Below are 15,067 nucleotides of genomic sequence, written 5' to 3'. Positions count from 1 at the left end.
CAAGTCTATGCCCCAACCACTGATGCCGAAGAAGCTGAGGTTGATCGGTTCTATGAAGACCTACAACACCTTCTAGAACTAACACCAAAAAAAGATGTCCTCTTCATCATAGGGGATTGGAATGCTAAAGTAGGAAGTCAAGAAATCACCGGGATAACAGGCAGGCATGGCCTTGGTGTACAAAATGAAGCAGGACAAAGGCTAATAGAGTTTTGCCAAGAGAACACGCTGATCATAGCAAACACTCTTTTCCAACAGCACAAGAGGCGACTCTACACATGGACATCACCAGATGGTCAATATCGAAATCAGATTGATTATGTCCTTTGCAGCCAAAGATGGAGAAGCTCTATACAGTCAGTCAAAACAAGACCTGGAGCTGACTGTGGCTCAGATCATGAGCTTCTTGTTGCAAAATTTCAGCTTAAATTGAAGAACGTAGGGAAAACCACTAAACCATTCAGTTATGACCTAAATCATATCCCTCATGAATATACAGTGGAGGTGAGGAATAGATTTAAGGGATTAGACCTGATAGACAGAGTGCCTGAGGAACTATGGACGGAGGTCCGTAACATTGTTCAGGAGGCAGCAACTCAATCCATCCCAAAGAAAAAGAAATGCAAGAAAGCCAAGTGGCTGTCGGAAGAGGCTTTACAAGTAGCTGAGGAAAGAAGGAAAGCGAAAAGCAAGGGAGAAAGGGGAAGATATATCCAACTGAATGCAGAGTTCCAGAGAATAGCAAGGAGACACAAGAAGGCCTTCTTAAATGAACAGTGCAAAGAAATCGAGGAAAACAACAGAATGGGAAAGACTAGAAATCTCTTCAAGAAAATTGGAGATTTCAAGGGAACGTTTTGTGCAAAGACGGGCATGATAAAGGACAAAGAAGGCAGGGACCTAAGAGATGCAGATGAGATTAAGAAGAGGTGGAAAGAATACACAGAAGAACTATACAGGAAAGATCTGAATGTCCCTGATAGCCGTCATAGTGTGGTCACTGAACTTGAGCCTGACATCCTCGAGAGTGAAGTCAAGTGGGCCTTAGGAAGCATGACTAACAACAAAGCTAGCGGAGATGACAGTATTCCAGCTGAGCTCATGGCATCTGGCCCCATCACTTCCTGGCATATAGAAGGGGAAGAAATGGAAGCAGTGACAGATTTTACTTTCTTGGGCTCCAAGATCACCACAGACGGTGACTGTAGCCATGAAATTAAAAGACGCTTGCTTCTTGGGAGGAAAGCTATGGCAAACTTAGACAGCATAGTAAGAAGCAGAGACATCACCTTACCGACAAAGGTCCGTCTAATCAAAGCTATGGTTTTCCCAGTAGTAATGTATGGCTGTGAGAGCTGGACTGTAAGGAAGGCTGAGCGCCGAAGAATCGATGCTTTCGAACTGTGGTGCTGGAGAAGACTCTTGAGAGTCCCCTGGACTGCAAGGAGGTCAAATCAGTCAATCCTAAAGGAAATCAGCCCTGACTGCTCATTGGAAGGACAGATACTGAAGCTGAAGCTCAAATATTTAGGCCACCTAATGCGAAGAGAAAACTCTCTGGAAAAGACCCTGATGCTGGGAAAGACTGAAGGCAAAAGGAGAAGGGGACGACAGAGGATGAGATGGCTAGATAGCATCACCGATGCAATGAATATGAACTTGAGCACGCTCCGGGAGAGAGCGCAGGACAGGAAGGCCTGGTGTGCTCTGTTCCATGGGGTCACGAAGAGTCGGACACGACTGAACGACTGAACAACAACAACAACAGAGATTGCTGAAGAGAAATTGTTGCTTCAGGAGAACTAGTTTTACTAGAAAAGTTAAAATTCCCCAAAGAAATTGAAGGATTTTTTGCCACAGTAGGGAGAACATTGGTGATACAAGTATTTTCAGTTTCTCAGTGTCAGCCTTGCTGACATCTTTATGAGAAAGTAGTTCAGATTTTTAGATGCCAGGAACAATTTTCTAGGATCTGGATGTTCCAGCACATGACTTTTTTTCTAGCACTACATCTGAACCCACAAATCGTGATTGCTTCACAAGTATTGTGCCACTGATAACATACTGAATTAGGTATTCCAAAAACATGGTATTGAGGGAGGGATCACATTCATACATGTGGTATTACTGAAGGTACCGGTGAACTCAGTCCTGGGTAGTGATGTACGAAACTCCCCTTACCTGGCTCCGCCGGGTTCCGCTGGGGGGGGAGGCGCTCCGTCCCTCCCCCTGGAATCCTGGCCGTCCGGCTCCGCTCCGTGGGGATTCCGCAGAGCTGCCAGCCAGCTCCACCAGCAGCCGGACATCGGGCCGCTGGCTAGCAGGGATGCAAATGGCTGCGGCCATAGCCGCCGCCGTTTGCGTCCCTGTAGTCAGCCATGATAGGCTATGTCAGTGGTTCTCAACCTTCCTAATGCCACGACCCTTTAATACAGTTCCTCATGTTGTTGTGACCCCCAACCATAAAATTATTTTCATTGCTACTTCATAACTGTAATTTTGCTACTGTTATGAATCGTAATGTAAATATCTGATAGGCAGGATGTATTTTCATTGTTACAAATTGAACATAAAGCATAGTGATTAATCACAAAAACAATATGTAATTATATATTGTGAAATATTTATTTCTAATTACAAATAAATGAAATTTTGTCTTGAAGCATGGTGTAGCATGGGTAACAGTCTTAATATAACAACAGTAAACTACATTGCTACATTTTGCGACAGTATGCGTAAAAAGCCAACGTCAGTGCGAAGGTTGAGATTGCTTCTTTCTCACCAGATCAGAAATTCTCGGGGCAGTCTTTGCAAGAGCACAGCGAAGATCATCTCCCACAACAAGTCTACTTCTGTATTTAGACGTGATAACCAACAAGCTGGAAAACCCTGTTTCACAAAGATACGTTGTTGTAAATGGAAGGAGAAGGCGCAACACAGTCTCAGACAGAACAGGATATGACTGCAAACACTTGATCCAGAATTTTGTAACTGGCAATTGTAGAGAAATCAGTTCTCGCTGCATCGCTGTTAATAAGTTCAATGAACTCTTGTGCTGTCTCAGGAACATCTTCAACTTTGACTGTGAATGGGGTTCTGGCAAGTGCAAATGGGGTGTCAGGTAGATTTGGAAAGTACGATGAAATTTCGTCTGCAAGCATGTGCAAGTGTTCTTTCACAGAAATTATCGTAATCCTTTTGTCTGGTTCAATATCATGTTCCTCAAAGAAAGCAGATAAGGTAGGCAACATGTAAATTTTCATCCAATTTTTTTTGCCAAAGCTGAAGTTTCATTTGGAATGATCGGATCTTTTCAGACAAATCGAGGCATGTTGCATTTGGTCCTTGCAGTGATAAATTTAACTCATCCAAGATGGCAAAGATGTCAACCAAGTAAGCTATTTTCTGCAGTTCACTTTTATCGCTGAAAAGTGCTTCGAACTGCAGTCTTGCTTTCTGATTAAAAAACATTTTGAGTTCATCACGAAGCTCAAAAACACGTTTTAAAACTTTTCCTCTCGACAACCATCTCACTTCAGTGTGAAATAGAGCATTGTTAGGCGTATCCAACTCGTTGCACAGTTGCAAAAACAGTCGACTGTTTAAAGTGCTCGCCTTTACAAAATTGACAGAACTTATGACGCTTTTCATTACTTCTTGTAACTCTTGTGGCAGCGTCTTCGTTGCTAATATTTGCCGATGAATCATACAGTGAGTTCTGATGACTTTTGGTGATTCATTCAGTACCAAATGTTGAAATCCAGATCGACATCCTAGCATAGCTGGAGCACCATCTGTGCAAACACCACAAACCTTTTCCCAAGAGATCTTATGCTCTGTCAGAAATGAACCAACTGTGTCAAATACATCACGTGCAGTAGTTGTCGTTTCAAGAGGTTTGCAAAAAAGAAACTCATCTTTAAAGTCACCATCATTAATATACCTCACGTAAACCAGTAACTGTGAACAGTTTGCAACATCTGTAGATTCATCAAGCTGGATACTAAATATTGGAAGTGGAGCAGATTTAATTTCCTGGATTACCTGATCAAGAATATCAGCAGACATGTCATCTATTCTTCTGCAGACAGTGTCGTTAGATAAGGAAATTGCACTCAATTTCGTAACAAATTCGTCTCCGATCATGACTCGAACAATGTCTTTGACTGCTGGCAACAGTAAATCCTCAGCAATGGTGTGAGGTTTCATAGCTCTGGCGATTCTGAGTGCCACCAAATATGAAGCTTCAGCGGCTGCTACGTTTTGTTTGTGGTACTTGCCACCAGTGTCAAGTCTGGCTTTCTTGAGTCCATCAGCTTTGCTTCTAAAATAGTTGGTATCCTTGCCGGCAAAGCTTGGATGCTTGCTATCAAAATGGCGTTTTAGTTTGTTCGGCTTCATAGATTCGGCTGATAGAACTTCACAACAAATAACACATTGCAGTTTCTCAATTCCTGCTGTAATTATTGAGGTGAAACCATACTGTAAAAAATCCTCACTATATTTTCTTAACGTTCTTCTCTACACAATCCATTGTCATGGGATGGTTTGCTAATGAAAATAATATATAACAATAGCTTTAATAATACAAAAGATGATACATGGCATAGTTCAGTCAATACAGTTCATTAAAGTTTCCTATGATTTACCATTCTCTGTGTTGTTATTTTTACATACCTGTTACTATCACAAGGGGGCAGTATTCACATCAACCACAGCTGAAAGAAAAAGACCGATCAGCATCCAGATTAAGTTCCCATGGTACAGATATATTTTTTTGCAGTAGTTGATGATTTTACAGTACATGATTTTACATTTACCCAGTAATTATAATTCATGAAGTGTCGTTTTACTTCCAATACTGCTGCTTTCAACACAGTAGCTGCTTTTAACAGAGTAGCTGCTTTCAACACAGCAGCTGCTTTCTACACAGTAGCTGCTCTCTACACACATGTGTGACTGGTCCGCATAAGTACATTATGGCGCCAACCCTGTCACATACACCTGTATTTGTACAGGGTGTATGTGATGGGGTTGGCGTGATGATGTCATCACGCTGGGTACTTGTATGTGGGGGTATCTGCATGTGGGCGGACCCGCCTGGAGACGGATAGAGGAGCGGTGTCTCGGTTCCTAAGACCATCGGAAATATGTGTTTTCCGATGGTCTTAGGCGACCCCTGTGAAAGGGTCGTTCGACCCCCAAAGGGGTCGTGACCCACAGGTTGAGAACCGCTGGGCTACGTAAAGACTTACGTAGGCTATCACGTCTGGCTTTTAAAAAAAAACCACGTCTACGCAAATGGCTACGTCCGCTACGCTATTTGCATTCCTTATTTTTGGCCGTCTTAGTCTACATAAATATTTATGTAGACTAAGACGGCCAAAAATAAGAAACACAAATGGTGGCCGTAGCCGCCGCCATTTGCGTATGCATTTGTTTTTTTTTTAAGCCAGACATGATAGGCTACGTAAGTCTTTACGTAGCCTATCACGTCTTGTAAAAAAAAAAAAACCCGAGAAGACTGCAAATGGCGGCAGCCAGTCGGAAGACCAGCTGCCGGAGCCGCTGCCGCCTGGAAGATCCGCCCCAGGTAAGTCTCGTCCCAGGGGTGATCCGCGGGGGGGGGGGTGGCAGGCCGTTCCGCCACAGATTCGGCCTCACCGAGATCCATGGCAGAATTCTCTGCCATCCCTAGTCCTGGGCTCGGTGCTCTTCAACATTTTTAATTAATGACTTGGAGGAGGAGGTGCAGGGAATGCTGATCAAATTTGCAGATGACACAAAATTGGGCGGGATAGCTAATACCCTGGAAGACAAGAAACAAAATTCAAAGTGATCTTGATAGGCTGGAGCGCTGGGCAGAAAACAACAGCATGACATTTAATAGGGATATATGCCAAGTTCTGCACCTACTCACACAATTTAGTTTAGAAAAAAGGCAAGGGAAGACATGATGGAGGTGTGTGAAATTATCATGGTGTGGATCAAGTGGATAATACTTGAACCTGGAGTCATCCCATGATGCTGTTTAGTGGGAGATTCAGGACAGATAAGAGGAAGCAGTTCTTCACATAGGGCATTGTTAAACTATGGCATTTGCTGCCACAAGATTGTGCCTGTCAACTTTTGTCTCTTAGATTTTTAAAAACCCAGTCTTATTTTGATTTTTAAAAGCAAACATTGACTTCTGGGCATGTTCCACCACCACCCCCTTTTTAAGTGATATTCAAGCATTTAGTTTTTTCTTGCTTTCTAAGTTCTTAAAGGCATATTAGAGCAGCCTATGTGTGTAGTGTTTTGTCATCATCCCCCCCCCGCCCTCTAGTGCTGAAGTGAACCATCTGTGTCTTCTCTGTGTTGATCCTCCCAAAACAGAAATTAAAGGAGGTTTTTTTAAAATTATTCGCTTTCTCTTGGCTCTTATCGCCTGTGCTGTCATCCTGTATTTCTTGAAGTTACCCTGCCTTCCATAAAAGAACATGAAATATAAAACAATAAATTAAAGACACCCATCATTTGCTTAGGTAGTTCTGCTTTTCTTTAGCTCTGGTGTGTCTGTGTCCGTGTGTGTGTGTGCTAGGTTGTTCCACCAACACTATACGTCCACATTTCAAGACAGTGTTGAAAAGCACAAGACCCACAGCATTTATATTATTTTACCTCCGTATTCCAGTAACACTCCACTGTGTGGCAAAGCAATCGAGCGCAATATGAGGCATTTTCGAGGTGCTGGCTGGGGCAGAGGTGGGCGAGGTGCTGCTGTCACTAGCAACACCCTTAGCCCAGCTGTCTGTCCCCTAGTTCGGATGGTGTGTCCCGGTGCAGTAGGGCAGCAGAGCGCGGAGGCCAGTTGCAGTGCTCAGAGGTCCCTGTTCGAGGGGGCTGGCGTGGGCAGGTGCAGCGGTCGCACTCCTGCCCAAGGCTGAGCAGCATCTCCTTCTGAAGTGGAAGAGGGGAGCCCGCTGATGGACGTCAGGTCAGAGGTGCCTGGCATCTTCAGCGTGGTGGAGGGCGAGGAGGAGGAGATCTTCCAGGGCGTGTTGGAGGAGCAGCAGCAGGCAGAGGCTCCAGCACCCGACCCCACTTCCGTTCCCCCCGCTCGTGTGGTGCACCCCTAGACTGAAGGCGGGCAGTCTGCGCCTCCTCCTCCCCCGAAACGGCAGGGCAGCATCGCGTGACCACTCTTGAGTTGGGCGCGGATCCCAGCGTTGCCGCCTGCTGCCACTGCAAGGTGTCTCTGAGCGGGGGAAACAGCCAGGGCACTACACCCCAGCAGCCTGCTCCTGCACTTCAGGAGGCTGCACCAATCGGTCTTTCTTGGGGGAGAGGCCCCCAAGTCACGTCCCAGCAGGCCAGCAGCAGGGGCAAGCAGAAGGCCGGTAGTGCTGCCAGAACTCCTGCAAGCTCTCCGTCTCTCATGCCCAAGAGGCTCAGGCAGGCCACCATGGGGGAGATGGGGTGGGGGAAGCGTGGGTCCGCCAGGCGGAGGTTTCCAGCATTCAAAAATCAGTGGCCCTCTGGGCTAGGCACTGACGGTGATCATTCAAGATACATTCAAATACTCATTTAGTGTGCGCTAGAAATAAAAGCAGATAAAAAGAAATAACCTCTTCCAGCCTGCCTGCCAGTTCATGTGTGTATTCAGGCATAGAGAGGCTGAGCCAGTGATTCTTTTGAACAAGGGTTGTTTTGCACTTCAGAGAAACCTGCCGCAGAGATTAGGGATAGTGACCTCTGCTTCAACACACTTTCCCTTCTGAGTTTGGTCTGAGTTTCTGGGAATATCAAATTCAACCTGTGCACACAAGCCAGTGGGCCAGACTGCCTGGGCTTTGGGTGGTGCAATGCCCTCAAGGGGCTGGGAGAGGCCAAGGTGTCACGTGCATGTGTGAAAACACAGAGAAGTTACAGCTCTCTGCTTTGAGAGTTTCTGTGGAAAACATCGGGTTCTAACTCCACCTAGCACAAAAACCACTGGGCCAAAGTATCTGACATTTTGCAGGTGGCCTCTCCAGGGGGTGGAGAGGTCCCCAGATTTCATGCCTGTATCATAAAAACTAAGCAAGTTATGACCATTTGTGTTTTCCCATGCAAGTCAATGGGAAAATGCCAAAAACAGGAGATCCGGTTATCTGAATCTCGCTTTGGATTCGGATCCAAGTCGAGCAGAGGGGGTCTGAATTGATCTGAGGCAGATAGGGTCACTTCAGAGGATCCGAAGCAGCATCTGAAGTGGATCAGGGGCACAGCCCTAGTACAGAGTAGACAAGTGTAACACATTCTACATGGCACTGCCTTTGGAAGAAGGTCACAAACTTCAGCTAGTGCAGAATGCAGCAATCCACCTGTTAAAAGGTGAGACTGATGTATCAGTTGTGTTCCAGGCCCAATTCAAAGTGTTAATTCTGCCTTTTAAAGCCCCAAACAGCTAGGGTCCTGATTGTCTCAAGAAACATGTCCTCCAGTATGAGCCCCCATCCCGGTACTTAAGTTCTTACATTCTGCTTCAAATTCCATTTTATGGAGAGGCTACAAGGAGCTAGACCTTCCTTGTAGTGGCCCCATTGTTGTGGAATTCTCTACCAAGAGAGATCTGTATAGCTTCCTCCTTGCTAGGTTTCCAATAGTGAGCAAAAAATTGTTTCCATTGGCCTTTGAAAATTAACGACTCTCTTTCCCCATTGCTTTTATATCTATTTTGTTGCTGTTACTGTTTCCTTGTGGTTTTTATTGTTCTTTGGTTTACTTAGATTGTATCCATTTTATTTCAGTAGAGAAAAAGAAGGTACCCCTTTTCACCCTCCTCTGTGAACTCTGAACACTATTGTAAGCCATCTGTTCCAGGTTGATTGGTGCCCTGAACAAGAACACTCCTGTTAGAGCTCCTCTTGTCGGGTCATATTATATTTACTGGTTAGATGTGTATCATGCACTTCCTCTAAGGAGCCCAGAATGTAATTTTATTGGCTTTGGCTGATATACCAGCTACAACCCTATCTGGACAGAGACATCCTAGCTACAATTATCTGTGCTCTGGTAAACTCTCGTTTGGATTACTGTTATCTTCAGCAGATCCAAAATAGGTTAGCAAGCTTGTTAACAAGGACTGGTTGATATGATAATATCAGAGATGTGCACTGAGCCCCTGCTTCGACTCAGAGCCCAATTCAATGCTATGGAAAACAGCCTGCTTCTGCCTGGACCGATTCAGAACCCCCTAGAAGGGGATTATGCCTGCCCAGTGTTAGAAAAATAGGTGCAGGGGTGTTTGTGCTATATTTACATTTTCACATTTTGATTTTTTTAAGGGTACTGCTGGTAACTTTTTAATTCCTTAACATAATTGGATGAAAATTGGAGAGAAAGTTGCCCTTTCTGAGGGGATCAACCCTGCCAAATTTCAGAATGATGACCCTAGGGGTTTTTGTGCAAGAGTAGCCTTGACATTTTGAGAGTACCCCAAAGAGGATGTGCCTGTCCCCCTATGTTCCTTGTGCACTATTGTTCTGAAAATTACAGGCAGCCTAGAGGTGTTCCTAAGTAAGAAAGCTGAAAAATTTCAGAATTATAGGCAAAGCAGTTCATGTGGAACAGGAGGTCTTCAACATTGTGTGTGTGTGTGGGGAGAGTGATTCACTTCCCCTTCCCTACTCAGCCTCCTGTGGTTTTTTGGTCAATTTGAAAATGGCACATGTCACAGAGCTGTCCCCAGGCAAGAAACCTGAATCATTTCAGAAGGATAAGTGCAGGGGCTATGGATTTATGATGGCTGAAAACCAGTTTAAGTTTTTTTCATAGTGAAGAGTGGTGGTGCTGGACTTCAGGCATTTTTACACAAAGCAATTATCGTGCACTCCTGATTGTTCAGTCACAGAAGTTCACGGGTCCTTTTCATGATGTCGCCAACTTCTGGTGCTTCTCTCATCGATTGTTGGGTTTATTCCACCATTTTATAAAACACCAAAAATGCAGCAACAAATAAAGCCCGCCAAAAACCGTCATCAAAGAGGTGATGTAATTCAAGAATCTTGCAATATTGTAGAAATCTTGTGGCGTCATCTACTGTATAAATGAAACATATGAAACTTGCCCACAAAGGAACTGGGAAAAACAGGGAGGGGGAAGCGCGTGTATTGTGCCCATCATAAACCCACAAAGAATCAAAGACAAAGCCCCATTAAAGCTGTGGGATTTTTCCTTAATGTAAAGCCCTCTGTCTGAATCCAATGCACACCCCTAAATCATATTACACTGGTACTTTGTGATCTGCACTGGCTTCCAGCCCAATTCTAGCCCCTTAAACGGCTTTGGGCTAGGTTACCTATATGACCACCTTTCCCTATATATACCTACCCAGATCCTAAGGTTTAAATTTTTGTGAACCACCCAGACAGCTTTGGCTATTGGACGGTATAGAAAATAAGAAAGAAAAGAAAGAAAGAAAGAAAGAAAGAAAGAAAGAAAGAAAGAAAGAAAGAAAATCTCTGGAGGCTCTTTTACAGGTGCCCCTCCCAAATGAGGTGAGCGGGTGCCTACTAAGGAGGACCTTTCCAGTGGTGGTGGTGCCCTCCCCAGAGAGGCTCACTTGGTGCCTGTGTTGTGTTCTTTTCAGTGCCAGGTGAGGACCTTTTTATTTTCCCAGGGTTTTCAGTTTATTTGTTTTTAATGTGTTTTTTAAACCCTGGGTCTACTGTTGCTGGTTTTATTCTGGTGTTGTTTTTAATCTTATGTTTGTTTTGTGTTGTTATATTTTATGATTTCCTTTTTTGTACACAACCCTGAGAACTTATTGTTAATGGGTGGTATAAAAATGCTTTAAATAAATAAATAATCCCTCTATAGTAAAAGTCATTGTCAATTAAAATTAGCAGAGTGTTCAAGTGTCAGGTAACTCTCCAGAAGGATAGTATTTATTTTAATAGAGTTACTAAGTATATCCAGCTCTTGTCAACCCCTGTACCTCATAGTTAGAGTTATTAATATATGACATGATACCAAACCTAAGTACTTTTAAGTCCCATTAATTTCAGTGGTCTTAATGCTTCATTTTGCCTGTAGTCAAAACTCCCTTGCTTGAAGCACATTATTTAAGAGGACCGCTAATATCTAAAACGTATTTCAGAATAATCCAATTATTTGTTGCTTTCTGGGTTTTAGCAATTATTGTCTCCCAAAATGGCTCACATCAATAAAAAAGAGAGGCCGTTCCATCAGGCTTACAAGCTAAAATGACAAGACACCCCAGAAAAGGGTTTGGGGAGAAAGATGAGGGAGATGAGTTTGTCCAGGCCAGAACAAGGTGGTGAGCTCTAAGCAGGCACTTAAATGGACTTTGGGCCGGGCTGATCTTCCCTTGCTGTTGTTCTTGCATGAACAAGGCTCTTGTCCGTTTGGCTGATGGATGGGACCAGAGCGCCCTTTCCCCTCCCTTCTGCAGTCCCTTTGGCAACTGTCGGTTGGAGCCCAGTGTTCTTCCTGGCAGGGAGGGTGAAGCAAGCTCCCTGCAGCTGCCCCTTCTCTGGTCAAGGGATGGGCCAGGCTGGTCTCCTGGGAAGGAGCCTGGGAAGCAGGGGTGGGGGCACAGCTTCCCAGTGGCCCCAGGTCCTCCAGCTGATGGCCGAGGCCACCGTGTGATTTCTTCTGCTCTCCGGCCCCTGAGCAACTCGACCAGACCATCCTAGTCAGTTCAGGCAGAGAGACTTGATGGGCAGTGGGGTGGGCTGCACCAGCAGAATCCCTACCTGTCCTGGGTACTCAGCACAAGATACACCTAAGATTGGCACACAAATGGGCAGGAAGCCTAGAGATGGAATTCCTATAGGCCACAGCAACTGACCCTCCCCAGCACATGTGTTTTATGCTGGTGCTGCACTGAGTACCCAGAAGGTCACTGCTGGGAAAGATGAACTCCTCCCAGCTCTCCCACCCTGGTCTCAGTAACACACACTAAACAGGCCCTCTCAGGCTGCCCAGGAGATGAGACACATGTTGGAAATCGATCCATCAGCATTAGGGGCATTGCTTTAAAAGGGTCTATGTGAAAGAGATTCCCCTCCTTCTCTCCACTGTTTTGTAAGGACTCTTATAGGGGATTTTGTGTGTACCAGCCAACAATTCAGGAGCCTAGAGAACTCCTGAACTTTAGTCTAAAAGTAGGTCTGACAAGAAAGCAAAGTGTTTCTGTAAACTTTCCAAAGCAAAGCAGTTTTGGAGAAGCCTTGTGTCATGATGGCTCTAACATGCCTTCTTCAGCCCTCTTAGCAACTGTCTGTTTTCACCTATAGTGGGGTGTCCCCATGAGCGATTTACTCCGAGCTGGCTGCATTTGGATATCATTAGGGACATATGACGTTGTGGCCATCTAGCAGCCACCCTGGAGCTTATCACACACACACACACACACACACACACACAAAGATTTCCTGAGACTGCTTAAAGTCTGATTCTTTTCCTTAAGTCATGTTCTACCCAGTATAGTTGCTGTGTGCCCCAACCCCCACATTGGCCTCAGGTATGCTAGCCCTGCCCAGGGGTGTACCTTTCACTGTGACCAAGGGGTGTTTCCCGTCCCTGTGTTTCCCAGCACAAACCAATTAGTGTCTACTCAGAAGTAACTCCCATCATGCTTAGTGAGGCTTGTCCCCTGAATGTGCACATCAGCATTTACAGAGATCCCCTCAACTGAAATAGCAGATTTTAAAGCACTAATTCCTTAAAGGATGTAAAGTGGTTTCCCGAAGCTGTGATTCGCTGTTGTTTGGTTTATTACCATTTGGAAGTGGTAATGCACACTACCAAAGTTACTAGATTCTCATGAATCAAAATCACATTTAGGAACCTTAATGTCGAAGCTTGAAAGCTTCGACTGATCACAGCACCGGCAGATCAGGGCAGAGAGAACATTGTGTTCCTTTAGTGATTGTTCTTTAAGGGGGTAAATAATGCTGGGGGGCCGGGGAGGGGAGAAGGAGATTGTTCACAGCATCATCAGTTTCAGGGGAAGGAGACTACTGTGTTCCTTTTGTGATTGTTCTTTAATGGAGTAAATAATGCTATGGGGGGGGGAGAGAAAGAGAGGAGAGTGATTTTTTGTAGAGACACAGGAGGAAACCTGGGATTTTACTGAAGGTGAAAGGGGAGGGTAGCCTGAAAGGGGGGGAGAAGCCTCGCTTCTTGGTTAAGCAGCCCCTGCCAGTCAGATGACGTTCACTCAAATCCCCCCACCCAGAAGTATGTTCTGCTCTGGTGCACCCATTTGTGGAGCCCTGCCTGGACCAAAGCTGATTCCAAGAAAAAAATATTTATTTATTTATTTATTTATTTATTTTCATTTCATTTCTATACCGCCCAATAGCCGAAGCTCTTGGAAAATTCAGGTAAGCCACCATTCCCTTCCCCTTATGTGGTCGTGGAGACAGGGTCATAGAGTATAGGACCAAGTGAGTGAGCCAAAGATATAGGTGCTCCTGAGGAATAGTCAAATGTGACCTGAAAAGAAGGACTACACACACACACACACACACACAGACTGAGAAACACCAACAATGGTGTCCCCTGGGTTACACGCATTTTTCAATCTGCTTTTAAATTCCTGTAATAGATCCACTTCTTGTGAAACTCTGAGGCTTTTCCTTTTGCTCCTAAAGCAGGTTTATTTTTATAGTAATATGTAGCTGACAAGGACTGGTCTCCAAAGAGAGGAAAATGCTGTTCAAGCTCCTGTTTTGAGACAGCTAGCTACACTCCTTTTCCTGTAAAGGACAAGTACTCTGCCATCTGTTTTAACGGAAATCTTTACTAATTGCTGTATTAAAACCATTTCACAATTTAGCTTCGGCATATAATACTGAAGAAAACCTTTAGTAAGAATGGTACACGTTATTAACTATAACCTTAATGTTAAGAATCTCCCATATTTAGAGTACTTTCCATCACAGCCATGAAAGCAAGACAAATAGGTTGATGGGCTTCTCCAAAGAAACACATAGGAAGCTGTGGAGAGGTCTGTCATGGGTCCAGCCCCTTCTTAGTCATGTTAGAACCAGCTAACATCTCAGGTAGAGAAGATGCTTCTGGGGACAGGAGCTGAGAAAGCATTATTCCAAGTCAGCCATGAATATGTTGGCATACTATGGGGCCACGTGAGTGCCCATGGCAGTACTATCGGTATACCCTTCAAACTCAGTAGTGCAAGCAATATACTGCATTTATTTCCATCACACGCTGACATATTTAGCAGAGAAGGACTAGGAGTGCCAGCCACCTCGGGGTAAGCCACTGAGAAGGCTCTCTCTCCCTCGGAGGAAGGGGGGGCAGCTCCCATAGCCCCCGATCCAGCCCCCTTCTGCCCTGATTGCTCCGTGCAGCTCCGCCCAGCCATGAAAAGGTATAGAGCGGAGGGACGCGCTATGAGAGATGCCCGTATACAGGGCCAGTGTAAATCCCGGAAAGGATCTGGAATCACAAGGACGGGTTTGTAGTGGGATAAAGTGCCCGGTGTGAAGAGAGCTTCTAGTGGGTAGACCAAAGAAAATCGTCTGAGGAGAGGGAGGCAAACCAAATGAGAGACCTCGCCAGGAGGGAAAGCCTGATGGCCTCGCCCGCCCTTGGCTCGTGTGTGCGTGCCATTCGAGTGCCGCACCACTGGAGGAATCCCCGCTTTCCCCCGATGTAGCTCTGGGCAGATGAGGGAGCCGAGCCAGCCTCCCTGAAGAGTCATGACCTCTCTAGGGCCGGCGGCTATGCTTGGTGGACTCTCCAAATCCACCCGCTTGCTTCCTCCAGCAGCTGAGCTCGCAGCACTCTCTGGCCAGCCAAGGAAGGGGCTGCCCTTGGCAGGCCTTCCGCCCGAGTCTCCCCTGCCCCTTGAGTGCCACACTTTCGAGCCTGGAGGTTGCCAGGAATAAACGCTTAGCGGAGTGAGAAGAGTTTGGAATTTAATCCAGGGAGTCCTATGCCTCATGATTGTGATGAGCTGTGTGTGCCCTGAGGGCAGCTTCTCAGCTATGGTTGGGGTGGGGTGGGTGGGTCTGGCTAACCCCACTCAGGCTTGAAGAGGCCGGCA

The 15,067-nt window shown here is 45.5% G+C and overlaps 1 pseudogene; it reads right to left on the bottom strand.

The window, feature by feature from the left end:
• Nucleotides 1-2,749: 2,749 nt before the first annotated feature.
• Nucleotides 2,750-14,965, bottom strand: LOC146358859 (protein FAM200C-like; annotated as a pseudogene).
• Nucleotides 14,966-15,067: the final 102 nt, after the last annotated feature.

The sequence above is a fragment of the Heloderma suspectum genome, chromosome 1, assembly GCF_057233095.1.
Source record: "Heloderma suspectum isolate Gila_16-S chromosome 1, 16-S_ref, whole genome shotgun sequence".
Lineage (NCBI taxonomy): Eukaryota > Metazoa > Chordata > Lepidosauria > Squamata > Helodermatidae > Heloderma > Heloderma suspectum.
The sequence above is the reverse complement of the archived record's forward strand: the minus strand, read 5'-3'. Positions and strand labels throughout refer to the sequence as shown.